We start from the raw sequence: 8303 nt of genomic DNA, 5'->3' as shown, positions 1-8303 counted from the left end.
ACTGTGCAGTGTGGATGTGCTCGTCATTTTGTGCAGCTGGTATTCATGTGGCTTGTGCCTATTTATGATGGACTGCTTAATGTTTCCACTTTAGGGGCATGTGGCGTGCAAGCAATCACAAGGTCTTGTGCATTTGTGTGGAAGAAGGGAATACTTTTATGCGTAACTTTGTGTACTATAGGTGAACCGTTAGCAACAATTAGCATTTTTGCCATGTCAATGCTTCTGCAATTTAATTAATTAATTTGTAGCAGTTCTTATCTGTGGAGAAGCACAATAAACATAATTTAACATGGTGTTCCTTAGAAAATATTAATTAATGCATAACACTATACAGCTCCATGTGTCACTGTATGATAAAGATGAATGTTCAGTTGAAAATGAAAATATCGTATAGTGTCATGAACGCACACATGCGAAATGCTACAGCAGCCTGGCAACGCAATAATGTCAATATTGGTGACATCCGGCAACGTCTTTGAACGTGCTGTTTTGTAACGTTGCTACATTATTATCATTTACACGTTAAATTGATGTTTAGATGCAACGTGGACACAACGTGGGTGTCGGGATGTTGCTTTGACATTTATTTGGGACATCACTTGAACGTACAGCTGGCAACGTACCTTCAACGTTGAGGTTGGCCGTTTACGTTGCATGGCATTTGTAACAATCAGGTAACGTTTACACAACGTTCTGTGTTACTTGGGAATACACCATTAGCCTTTCCACTCTGTGTGGGCTGCCTCCACGATTAATCTCGTGGATACATCAGTAAGCTTCAACAAAATGACTGTCTTCTTAAGCCGTGGTATAGTGCCTAGAATATGCTGGCTAGTATGGCGACCACCAGCTCTTTTCAATGGAGGAGCGTGGCACCGTCTGCAATGAATGCCCACGGTGGCCGACAGGGGTCGCAGTAATACAGGTGGGTGCAGACTCCGCTTGTCGTCTGCTTCGCACAGCAGTATCGCAGCGGTTGCGTCGATTCCTATGTATGCGTTTTCAGTGTTATTACAGTGTTTTGTGTTTCTTCTTGGGGTTGTGAAAGAGTGAGTGCGTCGTTGTTGTGAGCCAGTGCCTGTCATTACGAGAACTATGAGGCGGCGGTGAAAAAATGGCGAAGCCAAAGCGACAGTGCAAGGAGAGGACCTGCTTTGTGCCGTTGTGTAGAAGTGGTTGCCGCTCGAACAAAGATCGTGTATCCTTCTTCACTGCACCATCTGATGCCACACGGCTAGCAGAATGGGCAAGAATGATCACGAGATCGGACAGAAGGCTGACGCCAACAGTTGTGGTTTGTGAAAAATATTTCGAAAGCAGTTTAATCGAGCGCGCGTTCTCTATCACCGTGAACGGCGTTGTCCACGAGATTACCCGCGATAAACAGCTGCCTTAAACCCTACGCCATACCCACGATATTTCCTCAGTATCTAAGCACCTTGTGCCTAAAGTGTCAGGAAAAAGGAAAACAAGAAATCTGTGCGAACAGGACCTAGAGCTTCCGGCAAAATGGCACAGGCGTGCCCAGTGAGTTGCCTCTGAGGTGTGCTCAGCCGTTGAGAGTACCGAATCAGAGAGCATTGAAGGATGTGGGGACCATCTGAATACTGCTGTACGTGATGAGTGCACCCGGCGCTGTAGCTCTGAAGCAGCAAGCGCGCAAAATGATGAAGCTCAGCGCCTGCAAACCACTTCTGAATTCGCCACCCGTTCTGCGACCTCTCTGTTCCGGTCTCTTGGATGAAAGTACCATCTCCGCCAGTAGAATCAGTAGCTTACGCTTATTGTGAAGCCAAAGTGAATAACCACGCCACACTATTCATTGAGAAAATGGTATTGTTCGAAAAGCCTTTGCCTGAACGACAATCAGTGATAGCCACGGTGTACCTGAGAGGAAGGGAGAAGTCGAAACAAGTCCTCAGAACTCGCTGACGTCGAATCCCGATCAAAGACGTTTCCTTAACAGCTCTTTGTGGTGGATGAGGCCTAACGCCTGCTTCAATGAAGCACACTTCCTACAGAGACGTGTTTTTTGCGGATAAATGCTCGTTGTCTACGCAGTCTGATGAGGAGTCTTGTGTTTTCTGCAAGTACCAAAAAATTCTGGCGCGAAACCAAGCCTGCAGTAAAAAGAAAAGAGAAAAGGCAAGCGCAGGAAAGCATCGTTATATGAAACACTGTAAGGACATTTCTCGCAATTTGTCGAGAACCAAGAAACGACTCGCAGCTGTAAAAGAACAGGTGGCTCACATGAAAGAGCAAAATAAGGCTCCTAGCGAAGAAGCATTTGAGAGTAAATTAAATCTCTTCCCCCAAAACAGCGACTCGCTGTCAAGAGTTGTTTCCTTGCTGCAAGACGGAAGTCACATAAAGGCATGCGATACAATGATGAGTGGATCGTGGAATGCATGATGATGAAGATGCGCAGCCCGAAGTTATACGAAAATCGACGCAGAGAAACTGTTATGGTTCTGCCCGGTAGAACATGCCTGCAAAGCTACCTGCAGCGCTTTAAGGGGGGCTGTGGCCTCAGTGCCAATATTTCCAATGCCTTCGAACACCATGGATGTTTAAAGTCGACGCAGTGGCCTCGTCATCGATGAGATCAAGCTTTCCGAGCACCTGCATGTAAAATAAGCAGGTGAGTAAAGCTAAAGTACAAATTCTTGCAAAGTCCTGCGTACACGACGAAAAATGTGATGTTCTGTTAATCACTACGATTTCCCTCAAACGAAATGTACGATCGAAAGTCCATATGCCTAAGGTGTTACTTTTTTATTGCGATATCAATTATATGACCACGTGGTCCAGGTAAATTTTAGCCACCGCTGTAACGTTCTGGATAAAATTCAAGTGCGATAAGATCCTATCACACCCTGAGTGCCGTATGCTGTGCGTGCGAGGGTGAGCCGAAAATGGTAATAGTTTGACGCACACCACCTTCCCGTGCGCTCAATGTTGGAGCTCACGTTATTGAACGCGAGCTTGGTGTGGGGGTGGCAGGCGAGGGAGCGTCTGCTCCTCTAGCCAGGCAGTGGCCGCGTATGGATGTGTGTGCGCCGTATCTTGGAGGTTATATGCAGCGGGTGCATAGCATAAGGGCGAGCCGAGATGGCTTGTGGCTACATAAACGCCCTCTGTTCCTGCACACACAGAGTTGGAGGTCAAATAATCTAAATTTCCCGAAAGGTGGTGAAGCAAGAGGCAGCACGTAGCGTTCCCTCCCCGCTGTTTGTGACAGTGAATGTTCCTGGTCATCGAGTGATATCCGTCCAAGAAGTGCCTGTGCATACGCGACACTGCTCTTGTAAATTTATTTATAGTTTACTGCAACCTACACCGCCGATAAAACTACGAACCTTCATACTTCGTGTAGTTGTTTGACGCTTTGCCGTCGATGTAAAATTCCTCGCCTTTCATGTGAAACTGTCATTTTAACATTGTTTTACAGCGATTCATATATTCTAACCATTTTTGAGAGATGTGAAAACAAAACTAGATGTTCCTCCTGTGCTTCTCTTTTACTATTAAGGCCGTATTGAAGGCTTTGTCGACCTCGGGGATCATATACCTGCTGACCAGAAGAATGTGCTTGCAGGCCGTGGCATGGTTGTGCTGTTTCAGCCATTTACTGGTAAGCTGATTTATTTTTAGTTATTGCTTCTCAACCATATATTACGCAAAGCGTGTGCTCTTAAAAATACTTATACCTCTATGCAGGAAACTGGACACAAATTCTTGGCGTTTTTGCCTCCGAGGGCAAAGTGAAATCCGCTACACAGGCGAAAATCATTGTGGAAACGGCTGTCCTTGCTGAAAAAGCTGGCCTCTTTGTAGACTGCATAACATGCGACGGCGCCAGCTGGAATAGGAGCATGTGGTGGCTGTTTGGAATACAAGGTGACATTTTATTTGAGTGTAATATGCCAAGTTCTTCTTACAACGTTGTGCTACTGCAGCACACGGTTTACGATTTTTACAAGTTGTGATAAAGTAATGACCAGCGTGGGCGCAGTGGCTTTTGTGTTGCGCTGCTAAGCCCAAGAGCGCGGGATCAAATCCTTGCCGCGGCCCCTGCATTTCGACGGGGGCGAATTCGAATACAAAAGCGCCAGTGTACCGATCATTGAGAGAGAGAGAGAGAGAAATGAGATGCGAAAGGCAGGGAGGTTAACCGGAAGGTAAATATCCAGTTTGCTACCCTACACTGGGGAAGGGGTAAGGGGAGACAGAAAGATAAAGAAAAATGCACACACCTAGAGAGGGAGATAAAGAAAAGAAAAAAAAACACATACACACACACACAAAGGAACTCAGGAGCGTCACAGTCGTTCAAACAGGTCGCTTGACCGGAGGAACTTCAGTAGCGCCCTCGTCGCCTTCTGCTGTGAAGACCGTATCAGTCGGCATTCTAAAATCGTCTGCTCAGAAAGCGGCCGGTCGTCGAGGCGTGCCAACTCCGTTACGAGCGACTGTCTCTGGGAGCTGTAGCGGGGACAATGACACAGGATATGTTGGAGTGTTTCCTCGCTGCCGCAAGTATCACAGGCAGCACTGTCGGCCATTCCGATGCGACAAGCAAAAGCATTCGTAAAGGATACTCCAAGCCACAGTCGGCAGAGAGCAGTTGTCTCGATTCGAGGAAGTCCAGATGGAATGCGTAGTCGGAGGGATGGGTCCAGGCGGTGCAGTCGAGTATGTTGGAAACCAGGTGTGTTCCACATGGATCGTGTGGAATCACGCGCGATTATGCGAAGCTTTGTTACTGCATCGGCTCTTGATAGCGGGATGGGTTCCTTCACAGCATTTTCGTGAGCCCTCCTCGCAGCTTCATCGGCCTGTTCGTTGCCCATGATGCCGCAGTGGCCTGGGAGCCACTGAAAAGTGATGTCATGTCCTTTTTCTGCCAGTTGGTGACAAAGGTGCCTTATTTCCAGCACAAGTTGGTCTTGTTGTCCACGACGTAGAGCGGATAGCAGACAATGCAGGGCGGCCTTTGAATCTGTAAATATGCTCCATCTTCGTGGTAAGTCTTCGTGAATTATGTGAAGTGCGCAGCGAAGTGCAGCAAGCTCCGCCGCAGTCGACGTTGTCTGGTGAGAAGTTTGAAACTGAAGGGTCACAGCTTTTGCGGGGAAGATTACAGCCCCTGTAGATCCGTCAAGAGTTGTCGAGCATTGGGTGCCCGTTAAACCACCCCAGGTGGTCAAAATAATCCGTAGTCCTGTCCCCCACTACCGAGTGCTTCATAATCATATTGTGGTTACGGCACGTAAAACCACACAATTTAATTTTTCAAATAAAATAATGATTGTTCCTTCTCGGCATGTTTTTTTCTTTTTTACAAGGTTCTGCAAGCCACGTCCGGAGCACCACCAAGCACCTAGTCGATCCGAAGAGGCAGCTGTCCTTTGCGACGGATTTTTCACACCTAATGAAAAACATGAGAAATGGATTTGTTGCAAAATGGTACCTGACACCTGCTGGACATGTCCGCAGTGGTCTTGTTCAAGTAGCTTTCGAAGCAGATAGGGAAAGTGTTGCACTAAAGGTGGTGCCGAGCATTACAAATTCCCATATTAAGCCGAACTGTTTCGAAAAAATGAAGGTGGATCTCGCATTTCAGCTCTTCGGCGATCATGTAATCAAAGAGCTTTTTGCGTACAAGGAGGGCATTGAGTCTTCGTATAGGACTGTGCAACGGACTGTAGATTTTCTGAAAGAAATGAATCGCCTGGTGCGTGTCATGACATCACAAACCAGCGAAAAGGCGCTCAAGCCTGGCAGCCCAAACATGCACTTTTTGAAAGGGCTTCTTGAATATTTGCAACAGTGGGAGCACCATGCCTAACCAGCTGGTGGTGGTTTTCTTACACAAAGCACAGCTTCTGGACTAAGGGTTACCATCATACCTTTGATCCGTTGTCCTACTTGACATCCACCGTAGGCTTCAAATATCATTTAACGTCCTGTTTAATCCAGGATAAGCTAAAAAACCTTTTCGGAATAATTAGACATTCATCAGGGTGCAAAGATCACCCAACAGTTTCGCAGTTTCTCGTGACTTTCAATTTACTGGCATTTTATAATCTAGCTAAACCACCAAGAGGAGGGAACTGCCCAGCAGACATAGTCAAGGCAATGCTGAATCCAACTGAGTGGTGTGCAACAACGGGAGGGATAGATGGCCTTCTTGACCACGGAAGTATCAATAAAGTGAGGATGCCATTCAGTCTCTCGTGGGCAGTGGTGACCATGAAGCGTACACAGAAAAAAAGAGCAATAGTGCTTTAATCTACAATACTGCAGGTTATTTTGCACGAAAGATAATTGCCAAAAATTCTTGTCTCCCGTGTGCAGGCTGCCTTTGCGTAAGTGAAGCGACGCTGCTTCATACTTCACTACCCATTTTGATAATGGAGGCCTTGTCTATCCTAGTCAGAACTTGTCAACCGCTCTAAAGGCCATGGAAACTGCGTTTACTGTGTTTTTGAGCAAAAAAAGTTACATGAAGCGAGTTTAGCTGAATTTTCAAGTCAGCTGCAGACACTGGCCTTTCCTCAACTAGGGTTCCCAGAGCATGAAAAAGCAGCTTTGACGGCACTTGTAAAGTTCTATCTTCTCTTGAGGTTTCGTTTTTTTTTTTGTAAAAGGCATCAACAAGGAGAGGGAAGCGCGAAGGGAACGGCAGAAGCTCCATAAACTGTGCCACTTCCACTCGACATATCTTCTTTATGGATGTTTTTATTATTTCATCTAGTGATATATTGTGCCTACCTTTGAGTGTTGTTACGTTTCAATAAACTATTTGTTACTTTAAATAAAAGATCTGGTTCGTACATTTGTTTAGCTATATTAGACATAAAAGAGAAAGAGTTTACCAGGTATAAGCGAGTAGAACCAGCAGTCAGCTTTACAGGACATATAACCTTAGCATTACTTTACTTTATTAGAATAAAGTAGCCTACAAATTACTTTTACAAATTTGCGCTATCACTGAAATACAAATTCCGTTTACCCTGCGCAGCATAGAAGCACTGGAGGTCCGACGCTCGAAGCCCAGCTGAGCAAGTATAAGCTTTTCATGCAAGCAGCAAGCAGTAAATAGGCCTTCTCATAGTCAAACGAAACCCTAAATTAGAAATCACCTTCCCAAATGAGAACTTTACTGCTCCTATCGCCTTATAAATACAAAATGCGCAGCAGCCCCCTTGTGAAAACACTGCGGTCTATGAATAGCGGGCGGCGCCGCCGCACCCACCTAAAACCCCTTGATCTTGAAAGTAGCGACACTCTCCTCCGCGCGCGCGCTTTCCTCCTCAATTCTCCTCGCCCGCCGGCTGCGCGCGCTGCGCACGGCACGCTATTGCACCTGGGCTCCCGCGGACGGGCCGCAGAATTCGATAGAGGCGCATTATTTTGGGCCAGTTCCGCGCCCCAGTGGCGTAGAATATTTTGAAAAATGGTGATAACAGCATGGAGAATGCTGAAGGCAACGTTTATGAGGAGGTTGGTTTTATCTTAAAGCCGTATGAATGACACACACTGATGTAAAAGGAGCTTTGAGGCGAGTTCTATACTCTAGTTATTTTTTCTGCCACACGATACGCTGCTTTACTTTTTGCATCTGATCTAGTATTGCTTGTAGCAGATCGCTCTATGTTTGGCAGTTTTTTCTTGTATGTGCGCGCATGTGCACCGCAGGTATTATATTCAGTGTGCCTTCTTATAATGAATTACTGGCGAGAGCATCGTCCGTCCATGTGTTTGTCTCAATGTCAAAGTAGCTTTTGCGCTGTGGTTTCTGCATTGAATAGGACGGTTGCGCAATTTCAGTGCGATGAAACGGTGCCCGCAGCCACTCATCACCCACAATAACAGAATCTGAGGAAAGGTATTTACAGGTTATTCTTTAGGTGTCGGTGTCAATGAAGCTTAAAAAATAATCGGTATACTTATAGGAGAAAGCATTCTATATTTTAGGCAGAAGAAACGCCTCTGGAAAAGGTATTTTGATAGTTCACACCAACATACCGTTTAATTTCGTAGTAGGCGGATAGTTAAAATTGTGATTTTGATTAGACATCAGAAAAAACATTTATCACACAAAAAACAAAAAGAATGGTCAGTAAGATGCTTTATTTTCGTGCACGCGCAAAAAAACTTATTTGACAAGATACAGATAACGTAGAAGAGTATCATATAATATTCAGAATGAGAAACAATGCTAGTGTACAAATATGCCATTTCCGATTGAATAAGAGTTGACGACGTGCGAGGTGATGGAGTCCCAGCAGAAT

General features: G+C 45.7%; 1 pseudogene; it reads left to right on the top strand.

Annotated features, from left to right (window-relative positions):
- Positions 1-1117: 1117 nt before the first annotated feature.
- LOC125944274 (uncharacterized) lies at positions 1118-6763 on the top strand (annotated as a pseudogene).
- Positions 6764-8303: the final 1540 nt, after the last annotated feature.

The sequence above is a fragment of the Dermacentor silvarum genome, chromosome 3 (assembly GCF_013339745.2).
Source record: "Dermacentor silvarum isolate Dsil-2018 chromosome 3, BIME_Dsil_1.4, whole genome shotgun sequence".
Classification (NCBI taxonomy): domain Eukaryota; kingdom Metazoa; phylum Arthropoda; class Arachnida; order Ixodida; family Ixodidae; genus Dermacentor; species Dermacentor silvarum.
Note: the sequence above shows the minus strand (reverse complement) of the source record. Positions and strands in the feature narration are given on the sequence as shown.